At 44.4% G+C, this 19643-nt stretch overlaps 1 protein-coding gene and 1 pseudogene across 4 annotated transcripts in view; one reads left to right on the plus strand and one right to left on the minus strand.

The window, feature by feature from the left end:
• LOC126183309 (protein sickie-like) overlaps positions 1-19643 on the plus strand; it is a 701479-nt gene that overhangs the window by 153843 nt on the left and 527993 nt on the right. The window lies entirely within an intron of this gene.
• Positions 16065-16182, minus strand: LOC126185556 (5S ribosomal RNA; annotated as a pseudogene).

Below are 19643 nucleotides of genomic sequence, written 5' to 3' on the forward strand. Positions count from 1 at the left end.
ATTTCAGCTGCGGCGTGCAGATCGTCGGTGGGGAATCCCAGGGGCAGATGCAGTGCTCTCCTGAGGGCGCGGTTCTGCAGCAACTGCAGTTTGTCCAGGTGCTGCTTCGGTGCGTATCCCCAGACATGACATGCATACTCCATTACTGGCCTTATAAGGGCCTGATAAACGTTCACTCCTATAGAGCAGGGAACGGAACTGGATGTTTTAAGGACTGGGTATAGGATGGACATTCTGGCACAGATCTTCCTGTGTACCTCGTCTATGTGGAGTTTCCACGTAAGATGAGAGTCCAAGGTTATGCCAAGATACTTGGCAGTTCTGCGCCAGGGGAGCTCGGTTCAGTTTAGATGGTGGTGGAGGTGGAGGGGGGGGGGGGGCGTTGAGAAGGTCCGCAACTTGGGAGCCTCTGAGTGAACAGCATAGCTTGCGTCTTTTCGTACAAACGTACAGACTGGGAGCGATAACGAGAAACTGTCGCCTCTGATATCGCTCGCGCTCCGTCACCTACTGCCGAAACAGTGGAATAAGCGCTACAAGACCTAACAGGAACCATCTTGGAGGCAGCGGAAGATGCCACACAAAGGGATGGCCCGCCCACGCAAGTACAACTCCCGGAACATTTGCTAGCCTAAATCCGACCCAAGAACAGAGTGGCAAAAGAGTGGAAGATCAACAGAAATCAGGCCACCTGGAGCTTGCTCAATCGTCTACAGAGAGAGCTGAAGGTAGCGCTCAATGAGCACAGAAACCAGCTATGGCAAAACCACCTCACAGCCCTCAAAGTAGACTATCACACACTATGGCAAGCAACCAAGCAATTCACCAAAAGACGCGCTAGGTTGCTGCCACTGCACGGCGACAGGGGTCTGGCCTACAGCCATGCTGAAAAGACCAACGCCCTCGCCGACACCTTTGAGAAGCAGTTTCAAGCGGCAGAACCCCAGGATGAGGAACACGAAGAGGTAGTCCGTCGTCAACTGGCTGTCTTCCTCAATGCTGAGGAGGACCCAGAGGACGAAGCCACACTTTTCGCCCCCGAAGACGTGGCAAAAGTAATTAGGTCCTTCCCTACAAAAAGGCGCCAGGACATGACAGTGTCACCAATCAGTTAGTTAAAAACCTTCCGCCCTCGGCTATCGAACAACTCGCGAACGTCTTCAACGAGATTACTCGTACCCGCGAGTTTCCAACTTACTGGAAAGACGCGGAAGCGGTCGCGATACACAAACTAGGGAAAGACACTTTATTCCCGCAGCACTACAGGCCGATTAGCCTCTTGCCAACTCTCAGCAAGATCTATGAGCGCCTCCTGCTAGTACCCATACGAGATCACATCACCAACGAGCGACTTCTTCCGGATTTCCAATTCGGATTCCGACAGAGGCACTCTGCTCCACAACAGATCATGAGACTGGTGGAAGCAGCCACAGAGGGCTTCAACCATAGAGGCTACTGCGGGATAGTGCTACGTGATGTAGCCAAAGCCTTCGACTCAGTACGGCGTAAAGGGCTATCATACAAGCTATACAGACAGGGGTTCTCTGGGAGCATATTCAGACTAATCCAAAGCTATCTCACGAACAGAACTTTCTCTGTCAATGTAGAGACAGCCACCTCCACCAAAAGGCGTATTCGTGTTGGGGTGCCACAGGGATCGGTCTTGGGGCCCTTTTTTACAGTCTGTACACTGTGGACACTCCCACGGCCCCCCTGGTGCACACTGCACAGTATGCTGACGACACAGCGTTCTACACTCGAAGTGTGAATAAGGACCTGGTCATTCGTAGACTACAAAGGGTTTTAAATAACACAGAAACCTGGGCCCATCGCTGGCGCATCACCATCAACCCTGAAAAGATACAGGCTATGCTGATCACCCAGACGCGGACCTCCTCAAAGCCTCCGCTTTCCCCCCCCCCCCCCCCTTTCACCTGCACCAACATGGACCCCGACTGCGCTGGCGCAGATCCGCTAAGTATCTCGGCGTAACCTTGGACTCGAGACCAACGTGGAAACCCCACATAGACGAGGTCTACAGGGAGGTCTGCACCAGAATGTCCATCCTATACCCAGGCCTCAACACGACCAGCTCCCTTCCCTTCTCTGTAGGAGTACATGTCTACCAGGCAGTCATACGCCCAGTAATGGAATATGCGTGTCCTGTCTAGGGATATGCGGCGAAGCAGCATCTGGAAAAACTCCAGAGACTGCAGAACCGCGCCCTCAGAAGGGCACTGCATCTACCCATGGGATTCCTCATCGACAATCTGCACGCCTCTGCCGAAATCCCCTTCCTCAAAGAAAGATTCTATGATCTGGCAAGGGCTTTCTACGAGAGCTCTTCCAGATCTGGAAATAACCTAATCCACTCCATAGGTCGGTATGACATGTCCTGTGTGTGATAAGCATAAACACTCTATGACGATCTTCGACGACTAAGTCGAAGAGAAAAATCCCAAAATCTCCGAGTCCTAAATACCAATCCTTAATCCTTAAAATACCCAACATCTCGCAAACCTCAGGGAAGTACAAGACACCACCAGAACACCACCACAATACACAGACAGTCAAAACTATCCAAGAAACTCTCACACACACAACATACATTGTGGAGTAAAAGCCAACAGGCTATAAACTCCTCCATACACTTCCCCAAGGAGGGGAAAGTAAAAGGTGAGAGAGAGAGAGAGTCAGTCAGACAGACCATTCCATCAGAACCACCTGATGATGGCGGAAAGGTTATTCGCCGAAATATCGTGGGACTTCAGCGATCGCATCTGGCTGGATGAACGAGAGCCCTGGAAACAGGAATAAAATCAGTCACCGACAGTTTGGACGGACGGTGCACTTATCTAACGAGATAAAAACATGCCATTGAAATTTATACCATCTCTGCACTGTGTCGACAATGCTCGTGTGTGTGTGTGTGTGTGTGTGTGTGTGTGTGTGTGTGACTGATCTAAATCTGCAAGATTAGTTGTGTAGATCACATTCGTTTTTCTTCTCAAAATCACCACACAGCTCTCGCAAGTCGTCACAGATCCACTATGAGTGGAGACCACCTTGCAGGTGAATGTATTGATTCGTCCGTCTGCTGGCAGTCCCACACGGCTTGCTTAAGATTCATGTCGCCTCGGGTCCCCTCCTCAGTCTGGGCTGGCTGGAGATTTTCCGACTGCGGTCGTTAGGAGTAAGAAGGATGTGCGGCTCTCCCTGAGACGGGGAGCGGCGCATAAAGAGATCTGGATAGTGTGAAGCCCCAAGGAGAAACGTCGCAGATGGAGAACTCCGCTGTTTCAATTCGCAAAAGGACTGCAGCGCGCGCTCTACGATGTTCTCCGTATCGCACCATTCACAGCTGCTATTCGTAATTAAACTGCCGATATTTTTCTGCACATTCGAAGTACTAGTAGAGAATCAACTTATGCTTGAATCTCTGACTACTATTAATGACGACAAGCACTGTATCGATTTCACTGAAGCACTCGTTTCATATCTTCAGCCTTTTTATATTCGTTGAAGAAAGATATCTGTTGTCAAATATAAAACTTAATACGACAGTGGGTTGATAAGTATACAAAATTTCAACAAATTAGTAGGTAATTTTGTTACGTGCTATGACGCGATTGTTGCAATGGTCTTATTCAATAATTGATGATGTGTAGAGTCAGCTTTTTCCTTTTTTGGGGGTGGGGGATAGCTTCTCACTTAAGCTGAAATATTCATTGCGCTAAAGAAAATGCGTAGAATTATGGGTGTGATTATCACACTACATTATTAAGATATTCGTTTAATCAGTTCGGAATATTAACGACAGCCTCATAATAAATTTACTGACTGAGCTATTTTGTTGTCAACAACCTACTGGAATTTGAGACTGGTCACAGGTGCTCAGGAAACCAACACCAGCGGAAACATAATAGTGGATCTGACCTTGGCACAAACACTAGAGAAATTCGCCGCTGCAAACAGTATCTACACACAAGAATAAAATATTTTAGAATCCACAGCCACACACATACACCTCTAGTCACTGCTCTTCGCAGGGCACAGTCATTGGACGGTAGACGCATAGAGAAAAGTTGCATGGATAGACGAGTATGTCGAAAATCGCATGAGGTAACGCAGTTCGTTTGGCAGCAGAGCACTAGGGCAAGGAGCATGGTTTGCTGAAGTTCTCTAATAAGTGCATAAGACTAACTTAGCATCACGAACCGTGTTTTATCCCAAGTCACTCTCCTTCATAAGATCCTGTTCCTGTTACAAGAACATTCGGAGTTCTCCTTTTTCTGAGAAAGTGAACATGCTTAAATGATTAATTTCCGTAATTAAAAATACTGCTAAATTTTATTTAGCTGTATATTTGGTTTTCCAAATAGTATTCTGAGTGAAGTGTTCGAGATGGTAGTTAAGGTTCTTAAGTTCTACACGTAGTAAAAACGTATTTAATTACAATTACAATTTGATGTGAAACTTTTTCAGATAATTAAAGTCATTTCTCTGAAAATAATATTTACTAGAGAACAGTGATTACAGAATAATAGTTTGAAGGCTTACAAGTCATATTGGTGTTATAGGTGTGTAAATAGTGATTTTGTGTGTATATTTCTTTGTGTAGGTTATTATTATTGAAAGAGTAATTCAGGAATTGTGTTACGAGACAGAAGAGTTTTAGGTTTCCACCACAAGTTATAATCAGCCTCTCACTCAGTCAGTCAATAAGCCACAGTGAAAGCTCGTGCAAACACATAGCAGCTTTGTTCGTGGCTACTTACTTTCCTAACACATTCTAATGTTTGCTATTGGTTTTCGTACCAGATTTCCAAACAAATTTCTCAGTGAAGTGATATTTAATACACCAGTTAGTTTACTTTGTTTGCTGTGTATTTAATTGAAATTACTTTTGCTTAATTAGGCTGGTGACGGTATGTATTTGCATGACCACATCTTTTACTTTCGAAGCAACATACCATAGTAAGTTCGATTCCCACTCGAATAAAATTGCATCCTTTTACTACATTACTCTTCAGTGGCGAGTTATAGTCTGATTAATTTCCTTTAACAGACGATCACCGTCTACCTTAAACCCTGTGAATGGGGTAGCATTTTACGGTGGAAATATTATAATAATGTTATATGCTTACTCCCATATGAATTTACCTCTAGGTCATTACTATGCAGAATTATAGTATAGCATAATATGTTCCACCGGTTACTGATAATTTCTTGTGAAGTCAAGTGATATTTATATGTCTGCATGTTTTTGTTTATGGCAGTCTTCTTTGACGCAGTGTACTGGCCCATCATCACTGGTAGCTTACTTTCTTGGCCAAGTATCTTCCATGTAAGGCGTTTACATATATCGTGCATGATTTAGAGTAAAATACACTTAGGCAACAATAAGCACCATTACGAAAACATATTAATAGAACGTCTACATTACACAGTTCGGAACATTAAACGAGCTACGGTTTTTTTCTTTTTCTTTAACAAATGCGTTTCATCTCCCGTTTCTTTCTGTTGTCTCTTAAAATATCGTAATATATGAAGCTTAATACATTTCGCTGAAGAAAGGATATTGACTCTGCACTAAAACGAATACTATGAGCCATTACATTTTGTAGGCTAGAGGTATGAAAACTCAGAACATTTCACATGTGTTTACCGGAAAGTAACTAGTCAAAACGAATTATCTACAACCAAAACCATGAATGCTAATTTCTAGTTTTTAGTTGTTAGATTTTCTGATGACATGCAGCTGTTTGTATGGCGTTGAGAGCTGCAACAAAATCATCTTTGGACTGAAGATTAGAACAACAACAATATTTGTTAAATTCACACTACAAATATCGTTCTCGACTTTAGTCCGTCATATGGTACTTCATTACGCCTATACTTTCTGTAGAAAATTTATTATGCCGGTACAATTTAAATTAATTCTAACATGCCGTAACCCATTGCACCAGTCCATTAGAGTGTTTCTGCCTTGAGTTTATAGTGAACTGAGTAGATTATGCCGGCGCCAAAAACTCGTTTTACTTCGTTAAGTTGGAATGTATAGGAAATTTCGATTAATGCCATCACTAACAATGAAATTTATAATAATTCCTGAAGAGACAATGCCTGAAGTTTATAGGACTACAGCAGGAAGAAGATGCACAAAGCCGGTTTCTCTGTAAATCGAGCACTTCTTTGCGATATAAAAGTTTTTTGGAATCAAGTGTGTAGACACTTTTGTTTTAACTTGTACAAATCAATTTTGGGACCTCAGTACTTACGTTTCGGCCCAAAAATACGTGTAACTCACAGCTGATGAAGTTTTTACACTGCGAGTATTTCTCTCGTTCTCAATGTGTTGCAGATTAACATCCTTGGTGTCTTCTCTAGGAATCCTGCGTACTCGGTTCGCTTGACGAACAATCAACTCGTATTAATGAGTTTTATTACAAAAGACAATCACAATTACTCAACTTTGATTAGTGTCGCAAGCAAAGGGCGACATGCAAAATAATCAGTGTTCTCCAGAATAGACAAACACAAGTCTGTGCTACATAGAGATAGCTAACGAAGTGGCTAACGGTGCAGTTGCTATTGAAGTGGGCTGCCACCAGTCGGCCGCGGCGCTTCTGTCCTCTTCACATGGGGGCCGCTGCTATCGTGTTGTCGTCCGGGAGGGAGGTCGGTCAGCGTGCGATGGGCTGACCTCCTCTCGCAGCCTTCTTTTCCCTGTCGTTGCTGACGCTGACTTTACGCCGTAACACATGGTATAATGGACACGAAGATGAGCGAGGTGGTGTTACGGTTAAGACACTGGACTCGTGTCCGGGATTAGTAGCGCTAAGATCTCCATCGACCAACCCAGACTGCAGTTTTCGGTAGTTTCCCTAAATCGCTTAAGACGAATGGCGGAATGGTTTCTCTTAGAAAGATACAGCTGATTTATTTGTCGCAGACACTCGTATATAGGGTGTTACAAAAAGGTACGGCCAAACTTTCAGGAAACATTCCTCACATACAAATAAGGAAAAGATGTTATGTGGACATGTGTCCGGAAACCCTTAATTTCCGTGTTAGAGCTCATTTTAGTTTCGTCAATATGTACTTCCACCTACGCTAAAAAAAATGGCTCTGAGTACTATGGGACTTAACATCTATCGTCATCAGTCCCCTAGAACTTAGAACTACTTAAACCTAACTAACCTAAGGACATCACACAACACCGAGTCATCACGAGGCAGAGAAAATCCCTGACCCCACCGAGAATCGAACCCGGGAACCCGGGCGTGGGAAGCGAGAACGCTACCGCACGACCACGAGCTGCGGACACTCTTACGCTCAATGGAGCACGTTATCATGATTTCATACGGGATACTCTACCTGTGCTGCTAGAACATGTGCCTTTACAAGTACGACACAACATGTGGTTCATGCACGATGGAGCTCCTGCACATTTCAGTCGAAGTGTTCGTACGCTTCTCAACAACAGATTCGGTGACCTATGGATTGGTAGAGGCGGACCAATTCCATGGCCTCCACGCTCTCCTGACCTCAACCCTCTTGACTTTCATTTATGGGGGCATTTGAAAGCTCTTATCTACGCAACTCCGGTACCAAATGCAGAGACTCTTCGTGCTCGTATTGTGGACGGCTGTGATACAATACGCCATTCTCCAGGGCTGCATCAGCGCATCAGGGATTCCATGCGACGGAGGGTGGATGCATGTATCCTCGTTAACGGAGGACATTTTGAACATTTCCTGTAACAAAGTGTTTGAAGCCACGCTGGTACGCTCTGTTGCTGTGTGTTTCCATTCCATGATTAATGTGATTTAAAGAGATGTAATAAAATGAGCTCTAACATGGAAAGTAAGCGTTTCCGGACACATGTCCACATAACATATTTTCTTTCTTTGTGTGTGAGGAATGTTTCCTGAAAGTTTGGCCATACCTTTTTGTAACACCCTGTATAAGTCAGGTAGCTCATGATGTTTACACAGTAAATATCAGAAAATTTAATAGAACATAAAAAGTCATTGAAAAGTACTGTTATCGACGATTTGTCCGCCCCTGGTAGCTGAGTGGTCAGTGCGACGGAATGTCATACCTACCGGCGCGGGTTCGATTTCGGGCTGGGTCGGAGATTTTCTCCGCTCAGGGAATGGGTGTTGTGTTGTCCTTATCATCTTCATTTCATCCCCATCGACACGCAAGTCGCCGAAGTGGCATGTGAACGGTCTAACCGACGGGAGGCTCTAGCCACACGGCATTTCCATTTATCGACGATATAGAAATATATAAAATCCGGGAAAACGTCTGTAAGGAGTTAGCAATACGAGTAATAGAGAGTTGGTAGGAAATAATACGTTATATGCTGAGCAGACATATCTGCTATCATGGGTCTCAGCGCAAGATAACGCAACATATATGTTGTTAATCCTGGTTTATAAACGGTAGCGAGAGGAATGTAGAAGAAAAATCGACGTCGCTAATCGTCGAGACGACAGGAGACGACGAATGCTGCTGTGGCAGCAGAAAGACGGGGAGGGCGGTATGGGGGCCGGAAAATGTATGATACATTGTAAACCGGATGTACGCCTGTGTTTGTTTACTGGGGGCTGTGGTGCGCGTTCCGGGACAGGATTGCTTCTGTGTTTTTCTGATCACGTGTAATTTCAGCTAGGAAGAGTAACACACACAGTGTGTTCAGTCTAGAAATGTACATGTCAAAAAGGTGAGTGGTGGCGAATGCTAAAATAATCATGTGTAGGACCATTGCCTAAACATGGCACGTGATACAGCACTTCTTGTCAAATACATGGAGAATCCGTAAAAAGATGCAAGTTTACAGTGCTCGAGGTTCGGTAATTTTAACTAATGTTATATCCACGTAGACGAAACTAAACGTCTCCCGCGGGAAAAAAAAGAAATAAAGTGCGTGGTTTGGAACTGAAATGTCCTTAAGCCGAACTTAGTGAGGCCTACTCATCGTGCTTCATGCACTTTATCTTATACTGCAGACAGAGGAGACAAAAAGGAAAGTTTACAATGGGTAGTTCAAAGTTCTAGGGGACTGATGACCATAGATGTTACGTCCCATAGTACACAGAGCCATTTTTTTGAGCGTAGGTGGAAGTACATATTGACGAAACTAAAATGAGCTGTAACACGGAAATTAAGGCAGAGGAGACAAAAGGAAAGTTTACAATGGCGTAAACTGAAAACACACTACAAATATCGAGACGTTCTGACTGCATCGAAAGTACCTACCGAGAGACTAAAATAGCTTGTGACGTATCGGTGGTTTTACACTAAATATGGTAAATGTGTATGCGTGAAAAGTAACCCAACATCTCCTCAGGCCCTATTACCAAGTACGGTGATGCGATGGTTAGGAGTTGGGTTCGCATATGCGAGGAGCGAATTTCAAATCTCTGTTCGACCATCAAGAGTCAGTTTTCGATGTTTGAGCTAGACCAAGATTACGCTGGAACGGCTCGTTTAAAAAACACACAACCGACTTCCTTCCCTACCCGTCTCCATTCAGAACTTGTGCTGTACAGGACAACTATCTGACCACACAGAGAACCACAGCATTGAAAAATAAATGTAAATCAGTGATTCTGCTTTTTTCCAAACATTTACAGAAAATATGTGACTCAGTTGAACAGCTGAGGTGTTACAAAAGAAAGTAGGACCACGGGCAATCTTTTGTATAATTCATTCGATTTGCTGCAGAAAAAGCTTCAGTCACGGAATATCGATGTGCAAATTAAAAACGAACCAAAAGAGTCTCACTGTGCCTTCAAGGCAAGACTGTGAACCTGTTACGTAATATACCACAGGGAGACTGATGACACTGGCGCAGCTTGCAAGCGGCTCAACAATATCGGGCGGAAAGTACCGTGTCCCACAGGACCTATTTCTCTGTCAGTGTTGCTTCACCTTCTTTTATTTTGTCGACATGTAACGTTCCTGTTACACTTCTTACGCTACATATGGTCTGAGCTTAAGAATATTTACACGTGCTACTCGTGTATAAGTAGCTATCGGATAATCCGTGATTATTACAATTTAATGAAGTGATTTGTTACACACACACACACACACACACACACACACACAAATAAAACTTTAAAATTTTGTTTTTGCAATAAGCATTGAAATTAGACAGTGACTGCCGATAATAGCAATCGGTTCCACACTTCCAAGAGGAGAGACTGACCTAATTTTCTGAGAACTATGTAAAGAATTGTATGTAGCTTACAATATCAAATAATGGCGTATTAACTACGCATAACTAGGAGGCACTATGGTGTCTCGGAAGTTTATTTACGGTCTATTAATATTAACATGTATTATTGTGCTATGAAAACTTTGTTTTTAGATATTAGAGTTAAAAAAAATGGTTCAAATGGCTCTGAGCACCATGGGACTTAATTTCTGAGGTCATCAGTCCCCTAGAACTTAGAACTACTTAAACCTAACTAACCTAAGGACATCACACACATCCATGCCCGAGGCAGGATTCGAACCTGCGACGGTAGCGGTCGCGCGGTTCCAGACTGAAGCGCCTAGAACCGCTCGGCCACTCTGGCCGGCAGAGTTCAAAAGTGGTACCGATTTTTTACGACAGAATTGACCTCGAAAAAAGTCACCCACGTAGTACAGACAACATGTCGAAGCCAGAGGCCACCTCGTGTCTTGGTCAGTTGTGTTCCGTGTTGTTCTGTCATCTCTGTTTATTCTTCAGTAGCATGTGAAACTATAGTGCGACTTTCGATGTATCGAATTCTTCGTGAAATTACTAAATGACTGTTTTTGAAGCTACACACCCAGTTTTATATTGCTTCTGTTATGATTTACTATTACTATGTTTGTCATGACCGCCACAGTTACGTCGTAATAAGGATCGGTTGCTCTCACCCAAGTAAATTAAGAATATGCTGCCACCAGTAGATACTGCGTACACAAGTAGCAATTCTCACCGTGAGCTTTTCGCATTTGCGTTTTACTAGAGTAGTATTTTGTGTTGGAGACAGGGCTGTCCACATTCAGTTAATTTTCTTCGTTGTTTTAACAGTTACTGCATAAATTAGTGGCGGACTTAAATTTGTAACGACCCAAAAATAGGCGGTAGCAGATTCTCATTCCTTTCAAATCTCTAATGAAATTTCTTCGCAACCGAACAAGAAAGTAATCCTATGCGATTTTTCTAATATCATTACTTTTTTACGTTAATTGATCCTAGGAATCGAAAAACGAAAATTTTATTGAATCTTACATATTAAAACAAAATAAAAAAGTCTTACATATTACAAATGGTTCAAAAAGCTCTATGGGACTTAACATCTGAGGTCATCAGTCCCCTAGAACTACTTAAATCTAACTAACCTAAGGACATCACACACATCCATGCGCGAGGAAGGATTCGAACCTGCGACCGTAGCGGTCGCGCGGTTCCAGACTGAAGCACCTAGAACCGCTTGGCCACCGCGGCCAGCGCCCGACAGCAGCTGAAGGTATTAACATATAATTCTAATTTCATTCTTGTTCAACGTCACCTAATACAGCGGGTACAGGTCTAGCGTCTTACGACCCATCAAATTACTCTAACAAATACTTACAAGTTACAGCTTTAGAAAACTAAGGAATGTCTGAACTCTCTTTACAGTACTGAGGTTGGTTTACGACTTATTTTTTGCGTGTCACTCGTTGTACGCCTGTCTGAATAGCTAGAACACGATATGCTTGCCTCAGAGTGAACTATGTAAGCCAGACCAGAATATAATATGCTTTTCATATCAAGGTCTATTGGCCTCGTAAACTGCCAGCCAGTGTATAGTTTTTCTCGGATTTGGAACATAAATTTAGACCGATGCACGGACTTCCCCATTTTCGCCTAAGATTCTCGACATCAAGGCAGATAAAACATTTCAATCATTCACATTAGTGGATAATATCCCAGTTTACATAAAACTTGTATTCTTTATGTAGGTCTACATAATGCCATCCTCTCCCTATAGTTTCATTCAACACACAAGGAAGCACCCTTTATTCATTTCTGCGGACCCCGTAGAGGCTGTTCGATCAGACCACTTCCGGTCATGGATACCGTTAAGGAGAGTACTTGTTTCACGGAACGACAGCACCACGGAGTCTTGTTATCTAATTTTGCCGGCAGTGAAGTCTGGACATAAAGGCGAAAGATGCGAAAAGGCTAACAGCCTGTCAAATGAAATTCTTGAGACGAACAGCTAGTTACACCATACGGGATCACAAAAGGAATGAAGACGCGTTGATGCCAGAAAAAAAAAAATGGCTCTGAGCACTCTGGGACTTAACTTCTGAGGTCATCAGTCCCCTAGAACTTAGAACTACTTAAACCGAACTAATCTAAGGACATCACACACATCCATGCCCGAGACAGGATTCGAATCTGCGAACGTAGCAGCAGCGCAGTTCCGGACTGAAGCGCCTAGAACCGCTCGGCCGCAGCGGCTGCTTCAGCAGAGTGGCTTTTATTGTTGGAGACCTGCTGTATGTTTACCTCTGGCCTGTCTTCACAGAAGGGAACGTGTAAGTGGAACCGTCAACATGCCACCTGGACAGTCGAACGGTGGTCCAAAGTTCTTTTCACACATGAGTCCCGATTTGGTCTGGAGAGTGATTCTCGACGATTTCTCATCTGAGGAACTGGTGGAACACTATTTCGGGATTCAAACATTGTGGAAAAACTCCGATATCGAGGAGGATGCCTAAAGCTGTGGAGAGGGATTATGCTGACCACTCGAACACCTCTTCATGAAATTGTATGGGTGAATCAGCAAGATTTAACTGAAGCGCGACTCAAACACTGGTTGGTTCAAAATGGTTCAAATGGCTCTGAGCACTATGGGACTTAACATCTTAGGTCATCAGTCCCCTAGAACTTAGAACTACTTAAACCTAACCAACGTAAGGACATCACACACATCCATGCCCGAGGCAGGATTCGAACCTGCGACCGTAGCGGTCGCGCGGTTCCAGACTATAGCGCCTAGAACCGCTCGGCAACACCGGCCGGCCGATACCAGAAAAAGTACTAAAATTATATCACTTCAATAATCATTATGGTTTTAATATTATAATAATTTTGCGTATATTCCATTAATATTAATCTATATACTTACCAACTTTCTTGCTTTCCTTACTTTCACCCTATTATATCGTATGGTATTATATTTTAGGACATCAGTGTGCACTTACCGAGAATATTTTTTGCCCAGACAGGGACGGTCAGACTGACCTGCGGTGTCATTGTGTCAGTGATCTTCGTGTAGGTTGTTGTTCAGGTGTCTCGGAATTCTAGTTCTGCCGGCGCTCTGTATACCTGAGCATTCCGTTATGAGATTTTTTGGCGACAATATTGACTCAGTCAGAATAAGCTGCAATATTCGTTCACTGCACATTAAACGGATAAGCGATTTACACTTGGGGAACACTACGTTAAGTATGGTACAGAAAGATGTACACAATTCAGCAGGTTACATTTTCAATAGGCTTCCAGCAGGACTAAAACAACTGAGTGATGAGCCATGAGGTTTACTTGCGGCACACTCCTATTCTGTACAGGAGTTCCTCGCAGTAGTTGAGAACTTTTCTCTGTGATATACACTCCTGGAAATTGAAATAAGAACACCGTGAATTCATTGTCCCAGGAAGGGGAAACTTTATTGACACATTCCTGGGGTCAGATTCATCACATGATCACACTGACAGAACCACAGGCACATAGACACAGGCAACAGAGCATGCACAATGTCGGCACTAGTACAGTGTATATCCACCTTTCGCAGCAATGCAGGCTGCTATTCTCCCATGGAGACGATCGTAGAGATGCTGGATGTAGTCCTGTGGAACGGCTTGCCATGCCATTTCCACCTGGCGCCTCAGTTGGACCAGCGTTCGTGCTGGACGTGCAGACCGCGTGAGACGACGCTTCATCCAGTCCCAAACATGCTCAATGGGGGACAGATCCGGAGATCTTGCTGGCCAGGGTAGTTGACTTACACCTTCTAGAGCACGTTGGGTGGCACGGGATACATGCGGACGTGCATTGTCCTGTTGGAACAGCAAGTTCCCTTGCCGGTCTAGGAATGGTAGAACGATGGGTTCGATGACGGTTTGGATGTACCGTGCACTATTCAGTGTCCCCTCGACGATCACCAGTGGTGTACGGCCAGTGTAGGAGATCGCTCCCCACACCATGATGCCGGGTGTTGGCCCTGTGTGCCTCGGTCGTATGCAGTCCTGATTGTGGCGCTCACCTGCACGGCGCCAAACACGCATACGACCATCATTGGCACCAAGGCAGAAGCGACTCTCATCGCTGAAGACGACACGTCTCCATTCGTCCCTCCATTCACGCCTGTCGCGACACCACTGGAGGCGGGCTGCACGATGTTGGGGCGTGAGCGGAAGACGGCCTAACGGTGTGCGGGACCGTAGCCCAGCTTCATGGAGACGGTTGCGAATGGTCCTCGCCGATACCCCAGGAGCAACAGTGTCCCTAATTTGCTGGGAAGTGGCGGTGCGGTCCCCTACGGCACTGCGTAGGATCCTACGGTCTTGGCGTGCATCCGTGCGTCGCTGCGGTCCGGTCCCAGGTCGACGGGCACGTGCACCTTCCGCCGACCACTGGCGACAACATCGATGTACTGTGGAGACCTCACGCCCCACGTGTTGAGCAGTTCGGCGGTACGTCCACCCGGCCTCCCGCATGCCCACTATACGCCCTCGCTCAAAGTCCGTCAACTGCACATACGGTTCACGTCCACGCTGTCGCGGCATGCTACCAGTGTTAAAGACTGCGATGGAGCTCCGTATGCCACGGCAAACTGGCTGACACTGACGGCGGCGGTGCACAAATGCTGCGCAGCTAGCGCCATTCGACGGCCAACACCGCGGTTCCTGGTGTGTCCGCTGTGCCGTGCGTGTGATCATTGCTTGTACAGCCCTCTCGCAGTGTCCGGAGCAAGTATGGTGGGTCTGACACACCGGTGTCAATGTGTTCTTTTTTCCATTTCCAGGAGTGTATTTCTTAGTGTTTCATTAATTATTTAATTCTTTGTTTGTAAATTTTATAACCAGCGTTCTGTAAGTTGACTCAATATTCTGTCAATAATATACTGACTCGTTCCATTACCACATATGTTTGGTTCTAATGCACCTACGGAACCTGTTAAGTAAATAAATAAATTGGTGTCTTCACTCAAAATAGGATCACAAAAAACATTGGATCTCTTCTCAATAAAAGATATTTAGTTATAAAGAAAAACATTACGTGGTGAGGCTCACGAGCTGACGTTAAATATAATGTGTGACAATAGTTATGAAGTGTGTTCAAGCGATATACGAAAGCAATGTACGTGGTAAATCAGGGGACAGTAGGAGCACCCAAGAGCTTGAAACACGGCTTGCATATGCAATTAACTTATATTGACTGCCAATTAGAAACACTGCATGAATGGAATACGACTGGCTTTCCAATCAACTTCATTCATTTTAATCGATCGAAAATCGTACCGAGTGAGATTACACAGGGGTCGGACTCGACAGAACGGCGGATCCCGCCCACATTCTGCTGTCCTAATTTAGGTTTCTCGTCATTTCCCTAATTACTTAAAGTAAATGGCAGACGATTACTCTGAAAAGGACACTACCGATTCCCTTCTCCTAATTTGGGATCGTTCGCTGTCGATGGTGCGTTAATCCCTAGTATCGTTTCTTCCTTCTCTCTAAAGTAGCACTGCCCAAAAAATTCTCTGGGAGAGAACGACATTCCGTTTACGGAGACCGGTTATTGACTTAAAAAAGCAAAGCACTCCGTCTTCAGGCCACAAGTGGCCCACCGGGACCATCCGACCGCCGTGTCATCCTCAACTGAGGATGCGGATAGGAGGGGCGTGTGGTCAGCACACCGCTCTCCCGGCCGTTATGATGGTTTTCATTGACCGGAGCCGCTACTATTCGGTCGAGTAGCTCCTCAATTGGCATCACGAGGCTGAGTGCACCCCGAAAAATGGCAACAACGCATGGCGGCCCGGATGGTCACCCATCCAAGTGCCGGCCACGCCCGACAGTGCTTAACTTCGGTGATCTGACGGGAACCGGTGTACCCACTGCGGCAGGGCCGTTGCCAGTTATTGACTTAGTGTAAGGTATTTTTTTATATCTGACGCAATCGCTTTTTTATGATACAATCTTGATCGGATTCGACCTTCAAAGCTCATCTTCAGATGCTACAGTAGAGAACAGAAAAGCTTAAAGGAAAAGTACACGTGGTTATCTGTATATAATTCCCTGATTCCTGATTTTATGTTTAGTTGACAACGCACGAACACTTGTTCACGAAATGCCACCCTCGGGTATGAATCATTTGGATGTTAGCAGCTCTTTACTAAGGTCACAAGTACACGAAGTGAAAATAATCGCACTTGTTTCGGGTCTTAATTTAAGTTTTTCTGTTCTCTATTGTAGCATCTGAAGATGGCCTTTGAAGTTCGAAACCGGTTATGATCGTATCATAAAAAATTGTGTCACATATAAAAAAAATACCTTACAAAAAATTGTTTCTCATACTGCACAGCAGGCAGCCAGCCAGCGTGTGGCTAAAGTTACAAACCACCAACCGTGCCTTGTACTGGATAAAATGTTTACGTAACAGGTCAGCGCTTACATTAGTAAAGCGGTCTTACAAAACATAAACTGCTTGCGCTCATCATACACAGTTTAGCATAGGAATGCGGGAGTGTGCTGCAGCCCGTTGCATGCTGCTTCCATCGAGATCGCGAAGGTAAGAAGAACTTCTTCTCGAGCTTTATCCACGAAACAGAAGCTTCTTTAATGTGTTTCACGAAGATGCTTACTTTTCAGCAATTTTCGAAATACACACGAAGGTGGGGACTTGTCCTCAAAGAAGAAGAAGCGACCGGGCGATAGTGGGGCAATCTGTACTTAAGCGGAAAACGTGATTTCACAGCTGTCTCCCTGAGAAGCGGCGGCGGCGAGGTCATTGTCGATAGCGCAGGCACGGCGTCCTTCTTCCCCTGGCCAATGTTCTCGCCAGCAGCCGGCAGCCATAGTTCTAGTAACCGCCCTTTGCGACAGCGGCACGTCCGCATCGCGCTTACAGAGCCGATTACTCGCAACTTTCGTGAACGACTACGTCGTATTTTCAGATGTAATCTAGACTGGAGTTAGTGTTGGGAAGTCGATTTACGAACGCTTTCCAACTTAAAATACTCGAGAGGAGATTTTCCAGAGTTAGATAGAATTATTCGTCGCACTTCTGAATTCTCTATTTGTACGCGTCGTTCGTTAACTTGCGGATTCACGTTTATCGAAGGCTCATATCACAGCTTCACAGGTTCCATAAAATCAGGCTTCTGCACTCTCTTGCTATGTTAACAAAAGTACCAAACCACAGTCAATACATTTCGGAAGATCAATTTTTTCGTCTTATTATGTCGTTCGTCTATAGTTAAAAAACATAATTTCATGTGTAATTATAATTCTTTCCTCCGAAAGGATCGCTTTATAGCTGGAGAATACTATACTAATTGGCGTATTGGTAACGAGTCATTACAGAATAGCAGTCAACTGAAAATTTCTCGACATGACTTCCATTTGCAGTGGGTAGCGTAAATCCGTACTGTGACTATTTCTGCTAAAGAAATTTCATTTTGGTGTAAAATGCCGTCGAAAGTATGGGAAAAACTACATTTGCAGGACACGTAAGAGAACGCCATGACAAACCAACCACTAGAGAAGAAGACATGCCGGCTGGTGTGGCCGAGCGGTTCTAGGCGCTTCAGTCTGGTACCGCGCGACTGCTACGGTCGCAGGTTCCAATCCTGCTTCGGGCATGGATGTGTGTGATGTCCTTAGATTAGTTAGGTTTAAGTAGTTCTAAGTTATAGGGGACTGATGACCTCAGATGTTAAGTCCCATAGTACTCAGAGCCATTTGAACCATTTGAAGAAGACATGAAAATAATTAGAACCAACAACAATGAAAAACACCTCTTAACCCTGCAAGAAAATTATCAAATATAGAAAACCAAAGCAGAGAAGAAAATCCTGTTGAATGGCCAAGTACACATTCCAAACAACTCATTGTTTATTTTGTATCCCGCCTGGAAGGCGGCGCGTGGGTTCGAGCAGGAGTAGGAAAAATACGTCGGTATACTGCAGTGAGTAAAAATGGTTTACTGGTGCAAGAAAGAATACATAACTTTGTACAGATGCGAAGTCTTCGACCCGTTGTATGGAGAGCAAACTGAAGCCAAGTTTCCTGGCTGGCTGCACCTGATGAAATGGGCTGAAGCAGTCGCGGAGCTCGTAGACGTCGACAGCACCGGCTAGAGGGCGCTGTCGTCTGTCTCTCGTGGTAGTGCCAACCTTTGAAACTATGCGTTGCTATCGATACCACAGTTTACACTAATAGATAAAATAATGGAGGGACCTTTAACAGAAGATTATTATCATAATAATAATACCACCCAACCTCTTTCCACTCACTTGTCCATGAACCCCTCCACAAAATATTTAAACCAAAACTCAAATCATCTGAACCCCAAAACTTTCAACCACTCTTTGACAGCTATCACATTCATACTCAACATTCTACAACTCGCACTGAATAACCACCAACACGCCACCCCCCCCCCCCCCCCCCCATACACACAAAAATTCATACATTTACACACTCTTTGTCTCTCTCTTACACACACACACACACACACACACACACACATATATATATATATATATATATATATATATATATATATATATATATATAAAGGTAACAGAACTGAACAGACGTTAGTTTACAGCACATACATCTCTAGATTGGCAAAGTAAACAAACCAAACAGGATGAGACACATAGTGAACTCAGAGTAGTTACTATATATCCATCTTTTTAGAGATGGGTGTGGGACTCGGCTGTTCGATAGAGGATGTCAAATTAAACACCTTTCATCTGTCAAATTTCCAACCTTATTCTATTTGGCAACCAGTTTCAGCGTTTTACTGCGCTATTTTCAGGTCCCTGACCGACGTGTAGGAAGAATCTACTTCGGTTGTGATCAAAACAGGGACCAGCAATACTGGTATTAGTAGATTTTTGCTATAGTGATCATTTCAACCATCACCTCAGCAAAAATCTACCTAGGGGGATGTGGAAAACCGCCTAAAAGCCACATCCAAGCCGGCCGGCACACCGGCCCTCGTCGTTAATTCGCCGGGCGGATTCGATCCGGGGCCGGCGCGCCTACCCAAGTCCAGGAAGCAGCGCGTTAGCGCGCTCGGCAAACATGGCGGGTATAGTCATTTATTCCTTTGACACTATTAATTTTAAAGTGCCCATAAGGATAATAAAAAAACGACTTTTGTAAAAGTTACACTAAAACTAATTACGTTGACGATTCGATCAAAACTTCACCTTACGTGCACAGTAGTTTCGTAGTTAGAAACGATGTAACTGTTTATTTTATGCTGTTAAAATTCACAAAATTGTTAGGTCGTCAATTTCACAATTTGTAAGTGCTCAACTAAGCCAGGAGTGTAACAATGCCAGTCAGTGAAGATAAAAAAG

Source organism: Schistocerca cancellata, chromosome 4 (genome assembly GCF_023864275.1).
Source record: "Schistocerca cancellata isolate TAMUIC-IGC-003103 chromosome 4, iqSchCanc2.1, whole genome shotgun sequence".
NCBI lineage: Eukaryota > Metazoa > Arthropoda > Insecta > Orthoptera > Acrididae > Schistocerca > Schistocerca cancellata.